This window comes from Herpailurus yagouaroundi, unplaced genomic scaffold, assembly GCF_014898765.1.
Source record: "Herpailurus yagouaroundi ecotype Mexico unplaced genomic scaffold, PumYag 254, whole genome shotgun sequence".
Taxonomy (NCBI): domain Eukaryota; kingdom Metazoa; phylum Chordata; class Mammalia; order Carnivora; family Felidae; genus Herpailurus; species Herpailurus yagouaroundi.
Genome location: NW_024412471.1, coordinates 2,581,422 through 2,597,741, shown reverse-complemented (window position 1 = coordinate 2,597,741; position 16,320 = coordinate 2,581,422). Strand labels below are relative to the sequence as shown.

Below are 16,320 nucleotides of genomic sequence, written 5' to 3'. Positions count from 1 at the left end.
AGCAGTGTTTATTAAGTGAACAGAGAGGCTGCTTTTTCTCAACAGCCAGTGTCCCATCTCCAGTGAGGGTGTCAAGACCTTGATGACAACAGCAGAATTTGATAGCTAGTGAAATGAGGCTGGCCACAGGAGCACAGTGCCTCACAGATGCCATCAGGATCAATTCCCAGGAGTTTCCTCATTGGATGATATCACCGATCAATTCCCATTTCATTTCTCAGGGAATGTTTGCTCTCATCTCCTGCAGGAAGTTAGTCTTGACTACTCTCACCCAATTATGTGCATTTTATGTAATTTTCAGTGCTGAATCTTTCTTTTATAAGCTCGATTTTTCATGGGGGCCCACTCTCACGCTCCTAATTAAACTAACGATTCACCTATGCAAAGGATTGTCTTTATTTTTTTATTCATTAACCATTTAGTCACTAACAGTTACTAAATGCCTACCATGTATGAGTTACTGTGGCAAGCCCCAGGAAAAATACAAAGATAAAAGACACTTCTCTGCTGTCAAGGAGCTCACAGTGTAGTAGAAATGGCATGCCAAGGGCACAAATAAGCAAAAATACAAAAATATACAACTACTACCAGACAAGTATGGATAAAATGACAGGAGAATTCAGAAGTGGGGACTCTCCTGTTGGAGAAAAAAAATCAGGAAAGTTTTCATGGAAGACATGCTTTAAACTGGGACTTTAATGGGTAGGATATTTTTTCACAGGACAAGTGAAAAAGGCAATGGAGGAAAGAGGCTTAAAGATTAGGTGAGTAAATGGATTAGATCTACGTGTAGACGGATGAAAAACAATGTTGAGAGAAAAAGTTGCAAAGGGATACATACAGTTCAATTCTATTTATGCAAGATTTCAAAACAAAGCTATATATTGTTTATGTATATATAATACATTAAAAATATAAAGTATAAAACATGAAATTGAATGATACATAGCAAATAAGGCCAGTAAGCATTTCCCAAGAAAGAAAAAAGGGGAAAGGATGCAGAGGAGGCCTTTGCTACATCTAACATTATATCTTAAAAAGAGTAAGAGATCCAAGACAAATATGACAAAATGTTAATATCCATTAAATTTCGGTTATGGGCTCAAAAATGTGTTAGTTTTTTTCCCCTGGACTTTTCTAAATATTCAAAATATCTCATTACTCAAAATTTTTAAATTAAGAAAGGGCCAGGTGACTGGAAGAATACTGGAGTCATTAACCCAAACGTAACAGTCAGGAGCAAGATGGTTTCCCTAAACTTTCAGGGAACACTCAATCAATCAGTTCAGCTCTAAACTGAACGGGATGCTTAATATCTGGCAGTGTGCACAAAAGGCACTCAGACCAGGGCGGGGCGAAGGCTGACAGATAAGGACAATAAGGAAGTTTTTATGGCCATCCTAAATCAGACATCTGAGGGAAGTGACAACCACGCTCCCACACAACATAAATGCCGGTGTTACCAAGTCATCTCCCCAAAACAAAGCCAAGGAAACTTCCAGTTATATAGGAATTCAGATGAAGACTCACTGTGAGTAGTTACTCTGTGCCTTCTCTCCCTCCCCCTCCCCCAAACACTCACAAACAAAAACAGAATGTACCCTTGCCCACTTGAGAAAGAATTAAGAATTGGCAGCTCTGCCAAAGTGGATGGTTTCCAAACCCAGACCCGTCTCCAGAGAAGATGGAGACAGAGCCCACAGAAAAGAGTAAAGAAATCACAACTCAGTTAAGTTTTGAGGAAGACTTATCAATGGAACGTATCCATCCTTTCACATCCCCTTGTGTCCCAAGTTCCCCCAAGGGAATCTAAGGACCTCCAAGATATCCTTCTATCCTGTTCTTCTCCAGCAAAACGACTACAATACAAAAAAACCCAAACTCTCACTTAGCACTTTAAACCCAAACAATTTCCTTTCACAAAAACCCAATGAAGGGGCACCTGGCTGGCTCAGGCGGTAGACCATGCAACTCTTCATCTGGGGACTGTGACTTCAATCCCCACACTCGGCCTAGAGCCTACTTTAAAATATATATATATATATATCCCCCCAAAGAAATTAAAAACACAGGAAAGGAAGATTTAGAATACAAGTATAATGTCAAATCTTATGTTTTTTAAATAAAGATAAACATAGTTTTTGGAGGTAACCAATTTATTAGAGCCCATTTCTTCTACCAAAGTTTCATTGGCACAATTTAAAATTAAGTTTAAAAGAAAACAACTTGAAGGGAACTTTAGCAGGAGAGAAAATTACATCTGCACACTCAATAAAACAAATACCTTGACATTCTTCTACATCTGAATCATTACAGATGAATAATCCTAACATCCAAATCATTCCACTCCAGGGCACCCAACTGCCCCAGGTCAAAAGTCCCTATTCTCCCAGGTACTCTCGGGGCAGACTTTCCTCAGTCAGACCTGGGAAAATACCACTGTTCACTTTGGACTGAGAAAAACAACAACGGACTTGAATGTCTTCTAGCACAATGCAGTGTGGCAGGACATAACAAACACTGGAATGGGACGTGAGGGAATTAGAGAGGTGAAATGACATTTATTAACCACCAACCACATTACGGCCACTGAAGACTGAATTCCAGAACAAACTATCACAAAACTACTTCTGTGATCCTGAATAAATCTCAAGTATTCCCTTTGAAAATGAATGAGAAACAGTTCCTGTAGTTCTCAGATTCTAGGAGTCTACAAACAGGATCATTCAGTAACAAATGTGTTACTGTTAAGCATAATGAAGGTATTTAAAAAGGCTTTTGCTTTGTTCCTCTCCAATGCACCCCCTACACCACTGACAAAATAATCTTTCTAGAACATGAAACTTTATCACCCGATGCTTAAAAACCCTGAAATGCTCATCATTTACTGCAGCACAAGCTAAAGCTGTCCCAAGTTACCTGAAGAAGTCTGGCTGTTTGGTTCCTTCAAGCTTTTGTTCATGCTGTTTGCTCGGCCTGGAGTGTACCTCTCCCCGTCTTCCATAGGGTACAGCCTTAACTCATCTTTCAAGACTCAGCTCAAATGTCATCTCCTCTGGGAAGCACTTTCCAACCTCTGCATGCCCAAGGCAGAACAGACCTTTAGGCCCTTAGAATCCCCCCTACATACTTCTATTGCAGCAACTACCACACTTCATTACATCTATATATTTATGCATCTGTCTCCTCCCCCTGGACCCATAAACTCCTTGTAGGTAGAGACCTCATCTGACTCATCTGTTTCCTCGGTGCCTAAGACAGTGCTTACAAGGTAGGAGACATTCAAAGGATGCTTGTTGGAGTCGGGGAAGGAAGAACAAGGAAGAAGTCCATTAAAATGGCCTAAAGCCTACAGAATAGTGTATTAGTGTATCGTTACCACTATCTCTGGCCTTTTGCTCTTTTCCTAAACCCTAGTCGTCAGAGAGTTTATTCATTCTCTTGGCTACAGCCACTACATCCATGCTGATGCACCACAAAACCACACTTGCAACTGTACTAACCTCGTCCTCCACTCTCCACCAGCTTCACCAGCTTCAGGCTCATCTCTAGGAACTAGAAGAGCTTTCACTTGGACGTTCCATTACCACTTTATATCCGATACCTCTTATGCTGAACTCATCAAATTCCCTCCAAAAATGAGGAAACCTTCCTACATTCCTTATCTCGATGTCTCAGAACCCAGGCTAAAAAATGTCATGGTCATACTTGATGGATCACTCTCCATCTGCCACATCCATTCCTCACGGATTTCAATTTTTCTTCACAATCTCTTTTTCCCCCTTTTCTCTCCTGATCGCACCCTCTACAACTCTAACTCAGGTCTCATCACCTCACACACCCCGGGTGCCAATCTCCCTTCCATCCCAGCCAATCTGGTTCCTACTATCATATTAGTATCCTCCTCAAAAATTCATAGTGCTTCACTATTTTCTATCCTTTAAAATTTCAACTGATAAGCCTGCCTTATAAGACCCCTATAAAACACAGCTCCAAACCAACCTAAGCACCTCATGTCATTACTGTTCACTGATACTCAGGACAGTCTCATCACTGCCCCAAGAACACCCAAGCCTGGTCCAGGCTTTTGCCTGATCCCTCTCAGCTCCAAATGAAATGGTTTTGTTGTTGTTATTTGCTTCACCTTCACCCCTTGTAACTGACACAATTTTCTTTTTTAAAGATCTGGAATAAGTTACAATTTCTCTGTGATATTAATAACTACCTGAGTGCTCTTCCCCAATATGGTATGAGGTCTGTACTATGCAATCAATAATATAATTTCAGATTTTCTGGGGTGCCTGGGTGGCTCAGTCAGTTAAGTGTCCGACTTTGGCTCAGATCATGATCTCACGGTTCATGTCAGGCCCTGTGCTGACAGCTCGGAGCCTGGAGCCTGCTTCATATTCTGTGTCACCCTCTCTCTCTGCCCCTCCCCTGCTTGCTCGCTCTCTCTCTCTCTGTCTCTCAGAAATAAATAAAAAACACTAAAAAAATCTTTAAAAATAATAACTTCACATTTTCTTTGTTTCATCTGTCTGGCATAATAGAGGCTTAACAGGTATTCACTCCTCCTTATACCCCTTACTCCCTACTGGATTGCAAACTCTCCAAAGGCACAAAATCATTTTTCCTAATCCTCTGCAGTAACCAGCATAAAACTAAACTCAAAGCAGGTCACTAAAAATAACAGCTTAATAATTTTCCCTATCCAAAATTATTTCTTAGAGGAAATAAAAAGATGAGACATAATCCTAAAAAACACAACTGAAAATAATCCTGAACTAAACTGTATAAATTAAGATTCCTGACTTCCACCTCTGATTTCCACTCATAAATACTACAACTCCTGACTCAAGAAGTAAATAATAATCCTGTGCTCATGACATCATAAGCACATAGTTTGGTAATGACTATGAGAAGGTAGGGGGGAAGGCAGGGGTGGGGAAAGGCAGTGGTGAAGGCAAGCAAGTCAACTGAAAGAACATGTTGCAAGAACAGCCGTGTGATTTTTTTGTTTATTACATGTGGACACTGCTCCCCATATCTTTTTTTTTTTTTTTAATTGGCCAGATTTTCAAACAAGTTTACTTCAGGAGGAAAAACCTGACAGATTATTAGCAGAGCTGATATCTGGAAAAGCTTCTACAAAGCCCAAGTCCTTCGAAAAAGCTACCTTCATTCATCTTCAACAAGGCAACACAACACGATAGGATTCCTCCAGATATACCGTGAGTGAGGACTCATTCTGGCTACAACATAGGCATCATCTATAAATCACTCTCAGGCATAAGGTAGACAGCTTAGGTGGCCATACTGGACTTGCACAGATTTTGAAAAGAAATTCATCTTCATTAACATACTCAGTATAGTCCAGTCTTAACTATCCATTTTAAAGGATTTCTGAGGAAAATCTTTAAACCAAGGTGGACTCTTCTTTGCCATCAATATACCCGCCTCACCATCAGGTAACATAGGCTTAGGAATGCAAATTCATTATCAGCATTAGTATGAGCCTCAATAACATTGAAATAAATCTGGTTTATGGGGTGCCTGGGTAACTTAGTCCGGTAAGCATCCAACTCTTGATTTCAGCTCAGGTCATGATCTCATGGTTCCTGGGATAAAGCCCCACATTGGGCTCCATGCTAACAGCACAGAGCCTGCTTAGGATTCTCTCTCTCCCTCTCTCTCTGCCCCTCTCCAATTCTCACTCTCTCTCTCTCTCTCTCTCTCAAAATAAATAAACTTTAAAAATAAATAAATAAAACACATCTGGCTTAAAAAATAACGCATTTTCAAACCAAGAAATTTCCATATTAAGTTCTGAATTACATATACTAGTGTGCCCTACAATAGCAGAGATAACTGAAAGTTAAATGCACCTAAAACATGACACTGTCCTTACCATAAGCTCTTTAGGAGAATCCAGCCATAACCCACAAGCCAGTACAATAAGAGACAGGCACAAGCAGAGCTCAGCATGGTAAGGTGTGTGGACACAAAAACTTCTACAAGGAATCCTGTCTCCTGGATGGTCCCTTTACACCAAGATGGTCCAGGAGAGAAACTGAAGTTACAATGTACCGGTGGCCGCCTGACTCCTTGTCCCTGAGTTCCTGGACTAGAAGGCTCAATACTTCTCACTAAATCCATCCTTTGTTCAAGAACCTACAATGACTCTATTGACGCTTCCATCAACACCCAACAGAGTCTGGCCTCTGAGTCCCCTCCACCCTCTTGCCTGCTCTACCCATGACTTGACCACCCACATTCTCTCCTGCCCCTCTCATTTATTCCCCCAACAAACACAGCTTAGTCATTCACATCATCACTGCACACTGTACCTTCTATACTTTCTGTCTGGAAGATCTTTTATTTTCTTTTACTCCTAACACAGAATCGCTATTTCATTTACTTGAATGTTCACATGTATCTCATAGATAAGGACGGACAACTGTCCAAGATCACACAGTCAAGATTTGAACCAAGTTTGATCTAACTCCATTGGCCATTCCTCTTTATAACTCTAATCCATAGCCTCCAAGTCCATTTCACATTTTGCTGTTTCAGGGAGTGCCTGGGTGGGTCAGTCGGTTAAGCGTCTGACGTTGGCTCAGGTCATGATCTCCTGGTTCATGGGTTCAAGCCCCGCATCAGGCTCTGTGCTGACAGCTCAGAGCCTGGAGCTTGTTTTGGTTTCTGTGTCCTCTTCTCTCTCTGCCCCTCCCCTGCTCACACACTGTCTCTCTCTCTCTCTCTCTGTCTCTCTGTTTTGGTTTCTGTGTCCTCTTCTCTCTCTGCCCCTCTGCTCACACACTGTCTCTCTCTCTCTCTCTCTCTCTCTCTCTCTCTCTCTTTCTCTCAGAAATAAACATTAAAGAAAAAAATTTGTTTTAATTTTGCTGATTCAGAAATCTTTCCTAATTGATCTCACGGAATCTTACCTTGTTACTTCAACTTTTCTAGCCTCTACATACTCCATTTGTAGCACATTAAACTTGCTTTCATTTACATGTTGTGTTCTAAATGTTAAAGCTTATAACAGTATGCCGTCCCTTTTTATATACCCGTTGTGATGGGTATATAGAGTCATGTCCCAAGGGCAAGGACACCCATCTTTATATCTTTTCTATATTCCCAAAGTCCACCACTGGAGTTTGGAGACCGCTTTCTCCACAAGAGTGCTCAATCATTATTCAGCAAGTATTTCTTACTTAAATTTAAAAAAAAAAAAAAAACTTTCTTCTATCATATTAAAAAATCTACTGAATTCAGGCATTCATAAAACTGCCCTGCATGTTTATTCCAGTTACACAGAATTTAATTCTCTGAATTTATTGGGGGCTGATGAGAAGATTTCACAGCTCCTAAGTTCCCACAGGGAAGACATTCCTGAAGGCACACCTCAAAAGCACTGTCTCAGGATTTTCCCTCGATGGGATTGGGGTAAGAAGAGGAGGTGCTCCTTACAAGAAGCCTTACAAGAATCTTCCAGAATCCATAGCATGCTTAAGCCATGCTTGAGAAGCTCTAAAACTTTCACAAGTGGCACTTAGTATCCCCATAACAATCTGAAAATTTATTTTTAATACTGTTATTCCATCATAATTCACTCAGTTACATATATTGAATCAAAAACCCAAACGATGCCTTCTGCAAAATGGGAATGGTGGTAGACTACTAGGCTGCCCTTTGCTTATTCCTAGGTTTATTCAACTGCTTCAATCCGCAGCCCCATCCCATCCCACCAGCCACAGAATAATAAATGTAGAAGTTGATATAAATAGATATAAACATACTTTCTGCCTGGAAGTTCTTTTCTCTTTGTATACTTCTAATAAAGAATAACTATTTCATTTGCCTGAATGCTCATACATACTTTATAAATAAGAATGTAGAAGTAAATTGTCCAAGGTCACATAGTAAAAACCATAATCAAGATCTGAACCAAGTTCTATCGAACTCCACAGGTCAAGCTTCTTTAGGACTCTAATCCATAGTCTCCAATTCCATTTCAAATTTTGCTGATTCAGAAATCTTCCCTAATTTATCTCATTGACATAAATAGAATTTCCCAGACATCACTAATACTGGCATCAACCGACTCACAAATTAAAACAATGATTAATAGTCAAAGAGGGTGTGTGTGGTTTTTAAAAATGTGATGTTACCCTCCAAATTAAATCTTTTTTCAATAGGGGTCCCAAAAGACGGAGATTAAGGATCTAAAGCTTCAGGAATATTTCCAAGTTGTTGGTGACATAACTCTATCAAGTCCAACTAACAATTACCATTCATTACTGTTCAGCCTGCCTTATACAAGTCAACAGACAGCCCTTTCTTTGGCAAAGGTTTACTTTTTTTTCCACAAGGGAGTCTTTGGCATTAAATGAAAGGGATAAGTCAAGTGAGGCAACAACAACAAAAAATTAGTAATGGTTTGGAAATTATCGTCTTTCCATCTTTCCTTCCTGCTTGAATGCTTAATGCCCAAAGTGGATATCTGTTCAATTCTAAATTATTCATGTTAATGGATAATTATCGGCAGAAAGGTGCTGATAATCCAGAATGGAATAAAATCGAAAAGTAATCTATTTCAGTTTCGGAAGATCTTTTCAGCATATTTACTTTCTCAATTATTCCTAGCATGAGCTAATATTTGTATTCATCTGTGATCACTAAGTACATAGTAACTGGCCACTTACTCAGGGAGGTACTCTGAGACATGCCGGGTAGCTAGTGGAAATTAGAACAAGACTGGTATTCAGACGCCAGATGAGCAACATCAATTTCATTTATTTTACAGTTCTGTTCAGCCTTCAAAATATCAATAGACTAGCAGAGCAGGTTGGATACTAAACTTTAAAAGAACTGTTCAGAAAAACAATGAGGACAAAGAGTATAATATATTCGTTTGTAAATTACGCACAGCAAACGTTTAATTACAAGTGTGAGTCTCCCAAGTCACCCAGCAGAAGTCCCTGCTGTCTTCTCACCCCACCAGGAATGCAATCTCATTCACTAGGAAGGAAATTTTCTAAATATTTAAAATGTAGGATTTGCTATCCTTTTTGGACTAGCCTTATCACTCCCTCTTCTTGTCCTTTCCCACCTTAGAAATAGATTCTGAAACACAAAAGGATCCAGCCTCCTCCAAGACCTCCTAAATAAATATACTAAGTATGACAAGCCAAAGACTGAAAAATGATCAGCATCTGATTTTTCTAAAAAGCATATTGTATACACAGTTATCAAACTATAACAAAAATAAAAGTCAAAGTCCTGCTAATTCTCGCCTTTGCATTTATGAAAAGGAAATCCCCCGAAGAGTGTGGGGAGACTCTCAATTTCACCAGTTCACTTCTTTCAACTTAATTTCTGTATCTGTATTGTGCCCAGAGGAACCACCTAGGTCAGACAGACTACCTAGACAGAGAGGGAGGGAGGCAGGGAGGGAAAGAGACTCGGAAAGACTCGGAGACACTCAGAGCTCTGGTCCTTGTGAGCCGACAAGCTAAAAATACGCCGGCCCAGTAAACAAATCCCATTCCATCCCGACCGGAGCCACACCGTTAACCTAGTAATTATGAGAAGAGGAGTGAGATCACGCAGCCCACGGCTTACTCATCATCAGCTTCTAAAGTTTCCATCGGCTCAGAGCAACTTTTCTTTTTTCTAAAGTTCATAAGCCTGCCCTAGAATCAATCAATCCTTCTCTCTCTCCCCCTCTCCCTCGCTCTCACACTCGCACACTTTTCGCTCCCTTCCTCCATTATTGGACGCATCTCAGTTGGCTCTCTACAGGGAAGAACAAGCTTGTTTTCTTTTCGTTGTACTTTTATACTGAGACTTTTACAATGAACTTTATCCTCCTCTGCGGGTAGGATAGGGGGTAGCCTGCACTCCAACCACCTTAAAACTCCACCATCCCTTCCCGAAAGTCTCGCTGACAAGGGAGGACCGTCCACACTGCCCAGCACAGCTTAGGAAGGGAGGCCGGGAACGGGGCCGGGGGGCTAGGAACGCGGGACGCAGGTGAAAGGGAGGAGTAACTGGGGAAAAGGTTGGGGCCAAGCAAGGAACAGTCAGGGCGAGGAGAGGGTGACCGGAGGCGGTGGCTCCGGGTGAAATATCATCGGAAAGGAGAAGGGGGACAGTGGAGATCGGAGGGTCAGAGTTTGGGAGTCCTGAAGAGGCGGGAAGGGCAGGAGCAGACGGGGGAAGGTGACAGGGCAGGGGGCTCCGTTACCCTCGCGGCTCCCGGGGCAAGGCCCTAGGCCGGGGCGGAGCGCGGGGCCCGGCCGCCTCTCCTCATTCCTCGGCTGTGACCCCGGGGTCCGGCTGGCCCCTCCCCCGACGACGATGGAGGCGGAGGCGGCGGCGGAGACTGCGACCGCGGTTGTTGCTCCGCACAGGATCAGGAGCCGGAGCCAGACGGCACTGATCTGGACTGGCCTCCCCCAGCGGCTTTTTGCCTCCTCCACACCCCGTCGCCACTACGGCTCCGGCAGCTGGTTCGGGATCGGTGGCTTTCGGCCGTCCGGCCGGAAACTAGCGCCAGTTTCCGGCCGGAGCGTGTTGGTGGTGACACCCAAGCCGCCCCCAGGCCTCCTCCCGCCCCGCCCCGCCCCGCCCCGCCCCGTAGCAGCCCCGCCTTTAGTGCCGCTCCCCTGGCTGTGGCCAGTTTGGCGCCTGCCCCGCGCGTGACCCCATGTTTTCCAGGACCGCGTTCCTAAGGCCTCGGGTCTGGAGAGTTCTTGAACCGGAGCTGCAGGAGTGCAGGGTGGGCTCTTGAGACTTTGAGGTAGAGTCAGTTGGCTCCAGCCCTTTGGGGAAAAAGCAGAAAGCGGCGAATAGTTCTGGAAAGGTGAGAGGGGTGATAATACTTTGGAACGAGAACAGTGAAGTTCTAGTTACTCGGCGCAGTCATTCTGGACTGACCAGAGGAAAGTTAACCATACTTCTTCCAGACCAGTCTCCACCCAGTTTTGCAAGTCTCCTTAAATCACTCGTGAAGTGAACATACCCTTCCCTGTGGGCATGTCCGCCTCCGACTGTAAGCCTGATGGAAAGAAGTCGAGTATCGCTGTGCTTGATAATGCCCTTTAACAGCATTCCAGCATAATTCAATTTAACAAATACTTACTGAGTCCCTACTATGTGCAAGATACTGTGTTGATATTGGGGACACAAAAATGTATAAGAAGACATAATTCCAGGGGCGCCAGGGTAGCTCAGTCGATTAGGCATGGCATTCCGACTTGGGCTCTTGTAGTGATCTCACTGTTTGTTAGTTTGAACCCACCGTGGGGCTCTGTGCTGACAGCTCAGAGCCTGGAGCCCGTTTCAGATTCTGTGTCTCCCTCTCTCTCTGACCCTCCCCTGCTCATGCTCTGTCTCTCTCTGTCTCAAAAATAAATAAACGTTAAAAAAATTTTTTTTAATAAATAAATATTAAAAAAAATTTTAAAGATATAATTCCAGGCATCAAGGATCTTTCTTACACTTTAGTAAAACACATGCAACTATGTTTTATGAAACAGAACTCACATGTGTGCTCTGTGAGTTACAATAGGCTATGGCTATAAGAGCTTTGTTCTTCAAAATACAGAAGCAGACCTTCCATATTTGCTGAATGTATAACTAAATATTAGGAGAGCAGAGCCATTGAATCAATACCTCTTTATGACAAACACAAAATGAGGCCATCTGACCAAAGAAATCCTGAATTTTAATTCAGATTCCTAACATTGTGGCACCTGATCTGCATATTAAAAATGTTTATTTTCTAAATTGCGCCCATTAGGCCTATTTAAAAACAAACACTGTATTATACTCGACTTTCCCCCTCAGTACTTCCTGAAGTCCTCAGTTTCTAAATGGGAGGGGTGGAGCATAGACCTGTTGGAATTATCCAGCTCCGGACTAGAAAATGGACATCTGAAACAGGAAACTGCCCAGACAGGCAGCTCTATCTCCTGAGGACACCCAGGGTTTAGAGTTGATTCAGGGCTGGGCCTAAGGCCATACCAAGGCCAAGCAGGTCAGAGTGCCTTGCAGGAGGCACACCCAGGACCAACAGTACAAGTTGGCAAGCAGAGCCATTTGGCCTGGGCTTCAAGCGTGCGGGGACTACGAATTTTGGCTGCTGTTCAGTGGCAAATTTGAGGAGGAGGGTAGAATGAGACTTGGTCATCTAAGTTGATTCTAACTGAACTCCACTGATCATGGCCACCACTTGCTGGCTAAATCTGAGGTAGGAGAACAGAGTCACAAAGGAGCAGCCTCAAAAAGCTAAAGCGGTTTTGTTTCACCAAAGTCCTCCCAGGGCGAGGTTATGCTCATCTGTTAACTATTTCTTTCCAGTCTTAATTCCACTACCACTGCGTTATTAGAACCAGGTACGGAGTTCAAAGGCACTCTCCACCCTCATTACAAGGCAGGCCTTTACTTGGCAGTGACCACAGAAAGTTTCCAAATTTGAAAGCTGGGCCAAACTCAATTAAGTAACCACACTTTTTACAGGCTTGCCTGGAAATTTAGGGGCCAGGAAGTGATGGGGTTGCAGTTGCTCTGTGCCTGTTTCTTGCTCTGACCGTCCATCACTCATTGTTGTTTGTGTGATTGCTCAATGGGCTGCTTGTTTTGGGTCAGCCCAGGCTGTGTGGGTAGCGGTGTGGTCAGCCAGGATGGGAGCCAAGCCACCTGGGTTCTGGTCCCAGCTCAGCCAGCCCCTAAGCCATTAAGTGACTCTCTTCCTATTCCCACGTGTCAGGTCCTCACCTCATCTGTAGTGATATGCAGCCATTTGGGCCGTCAGTAAGCTGAATATTCAGAAGCAACTGTCTGATATCACTGTCAGCTGCCAGAACACAGCAGATTATTTTTTGCTGCCAGGTAAAAGAATAGGAAAAAGATGAAGGTAAAAGCGGCAGAGAAAATCCTACCAGTGTACCAGCCACACACCCTCATCTGCCATTTAGTACCAAGTTCTCTTCCATCCTAAGGGCATGTTTTTATTTACTCATCTTAGCAATTCACAGAGCTGCTCCAAGGAGTTCCCTGAGCTTTCACTTCACTTTAAGCAAGAACTGAAAATATAGAGCTTTGCATTTCACCGGAGAAACTAAAAGGAAGAGACTGTTTCAATACTGTGGCTAATGGATGGGGGGGGGGGGGGGAAAGGTTCAGAGAAAGCTATTTTGCAGCTCACCAGGAAAAAAAAAAAACAGCAATTGTTTGCATTTAAATGCTTTTGTGGTGGAACAGAAAACCAAACCAAAATAACTTCCGTTCCACTACCACCACCGTAATTTAGACCAGTGATTCTGTGGAGTTTCAAAACAACGCACAGTATATGCCTAGGAACCTCAGACAGACTAACTCAGAATTTCGGGGACTGAAAACCATGAAACTGAATATTTTTTAAATATCCACAGTTCTTTCTTTTTTTTTTTTTTTTTAGATATAATTGTCATACAACATTATAGCAGCTTCGGTTAACAACATAATGATTCAATATCTGTGTATGTTGTAAAATGATCACATGAAGTCTACTAAACATCATCAACACACGTAGTTACATGTTTTTTCTTGCGATGAGAACTTTTAAGATTTACTCTCTTAGCAACTTTCAAATATGCAATATGGTATTATTAACTGTAGTTGCCATGCTTTATATACAGTCCTGTAACTTGTTTTTTAACTGAAAGTTTGTACCTTGTGACCTCCTTCACCCTTTTCACCCATCCCAACATTCCCCTCTCCTCTGGCAACCACCAATCTATTCTCTGTATCTATGAGCTCAACTTTTTTCTTTGTTTTGTTTCGTTTGTTTTGGTGGTGGTTTTCTTTTCTTTTTTTTTTTTTTTTTTTGATTCCACATATAAGTGAAATCATATCATATTTGTCTTGTCTTTGTCTGACTTATTTCACTTAGCATAATGACCTCAAGGTCCATCTATGTTGTCACAAATGGAAAGATTCCATTTTTTTTTTATGGCTGAACAGTGTTCCTTTATATATATATATAACAGATATTTGCATATATATACATGTATGTATGTATGTATGCCACAGGTTTTTTTTATTTTTTAAATGTTTATGTATTTTTGAGAGAGCGCACGAGCAGGGGAGGGACAGAGAGAGAAGGGGACAGAAGATCTGAAGCGGGCTCCACGCTGACAGCAGAGAGCCCAATGCGGGGCTCGAACTTGCAAACCTAAAGAACATGACCTGACTGAAGTCAGATGCTTAACCCACTGAGTTACCCGGGCATCCCATATACCATAATTTTTTTATCCATTCAGCTATCACTGGACACTTAAGGTTGTTTCCATGTCTTGGCTGTTGTAAATAGTGCTGCAATGAACATAAGGTTCATATATCTTTTTGAATTAGTGTTTTCATTTTCTTCAGATAAATACTGAGAAATGGAATTGCTGGATATAGTTCTATTTATAATTTTTTGAGGAATCTCCATACTGTTTTCCATACTGGCTCCACAAATTCAAATTCCCACCAACAGTGCTCAAGGGTTCTCTTTTCTCCACATCCTGGCCAACACTTGTTATCTTTTCTTTTTGATGGTAATCGTTCTAACATGTGAGGGGATAGCTCATTGTGATTTTGATTTGCATTTCCCTGATTACTGATGTTGAGTATTTATTCATGTGTCTGTTGGCCATCTGTATTTCTTCTTTGGAAAAAATGTCTGTTCAAATCCTCTGCCCGCTTAACTAATCAGATTATTTTTTTTTTTGCTATTTAGTTGTAGGAGTTCTTCATATGTCTTGGACATTAATTCCTTATTAGATAGATGTTTTGCAGATATTTTCTCCCACTTAGTAGGTTGCCTTTTCATTTTGATTTCCTTTGCTATGCGGAAGCTTTTTAGTGTTTATTTTTTTGTTTGGAGTCAGACCCAAAAAATCATTAAGACCGATGTCAAGGAGCTTATTACTTATGTTTTCTTGCAGGAGTTTTATGGTTTCAAGTCTTAAATTCTAGTCTTTAATTCATTTTGAGTTCGTTTTTGTGTATGGCATAAAATAGTGATCTAGTTTCATCCTTTTGCATGTGGTTGTTCAGTTTTCCTAACATTTTTTTTTTTTTTTTTTTGAGAGAGAGAGAGAGAGAGAGACACAAGTGGGGAAGAGGAGCAGAGAGAGAGAGAGAGAGAGAGAGAATCTTAAGCAGGCTCCACACTCAATGTGGAGTCTGGTGTGGTGCTTGATCTGACAACCCCAAGATCGTGACCTCGGATGGTCAACTAACTGAGCCACCCAGGCGCCCATCCCAACATTTATTGAAGAGACTGTCCTTGCCCCCATTCCATGTTCTTGCCTCCTTTATCATATATTAATTATCCATGGATGTATGGTTGCCTTTCTGGGCTCTCTATTCTGTTCCATTGATCTATGTGTCTGTTTTTATGCCAATACCTTACTGTTTTGATTACAACAGTTTTGTAATATAGTTTGAAGTCAAGGAGTGTGATGCCTCTAGCCTTGTTCTTCTTTCTTGCGATTGCTTTAGCTCTCTTCAGGGTCTTTTGTGGTTCTACACAAATATTAGGATTGTTTTTCTATTCCTGTGAAAAATGCCACTGGAGTTTTGACAGGATTGCATTGAATCTATAGATTGCTTTGGGTAAGTATAGACATTTTGCAATATTAATTCTTCTACCCCATGAGCATGGAATATCTTTCTGTTTGTGTCTTCTTCAATGTCTTATAGTTTTCAGTATACAGGTATTTCACCTCCTTGATTAAGTTCATTCCTAGTATTTTATTCTTTTTGATGCAGTTGTAAATGGGAGTGTTTTCTTAATTTCTTTTTCTGAGTGTTCATTGTTAATGTATAGAAATGCAGCAGATTTTTGTATATTGATTTTGTATCTTGCAACTTTACTGAGTTCATTTTGTTAGTTCTAACGTGCATGGTTCTTATAAAGTTAAACACATTTCTACCCTATTATCCAGCAATTCTACCGGGTATTTACCCAATGGAAATTAAAACATATATCCCAGGGGCGCCTGGGTGGCGCAGTCGGTTGAGTGTCCGACTTCAGCCAGGTCACGATCTCGCGGTCCGTGAGTTCGAGCCCCGCGTCGGGCTCTGGGCTGATGGCTCAGAGCCTGGAGCCTGTTTCCGATTCTGTGTCTCCCTCTCTCTCTGCCCCTCCCCCGTTCATGCTCTGTCTCTCTCTGTCCCAAAAATAAATAAATAAATGTTGAAAAAAAAATTAAAAAAAAAAAAACATATATCCCAAAAAAGCTTATACATGAATAGTCAAAACCACTTTATTCATAACAG

At 41.8% G+C, this 16,320-nt stretch overlaps 1 protein-coding gene and 1 long non-coding RNA gene across 2 annotated transcripts in view; one reads left to right on the top strand and one right to left on the bottom strand.

The window, feature by feature from the left end:
- Positions 1-10,497, bottom strand: part of OTUD7B (OTU deubiquitinase 7B) — a 55,249-nt gene extending 44,752 nt beyond the window's left edge. Inside the window, exon 1 of the mRNA XM_040461091.1 lies at positions 10,253-10,497. The gene's annotated coding sequence lies outside the window, so the exon portion shown is untranslated. The remainder of the gene's footprint in view (positions 1-10,252) is intronic.
- Positions 4,231-16,117, top strand: LOC121020989 (uncharacterized). The gene is made up of 3 exons (XR_005786388.1): positions 4,231-4,361; positions 9,893-9,895; positions 16,103-16,117. It is a non-coding gene; the product is annotated as an uncharacterized LOC121020989 (long non-coding RNA).
- Positions 16,118-16,320: the final 203 nt, after the last annotated feature.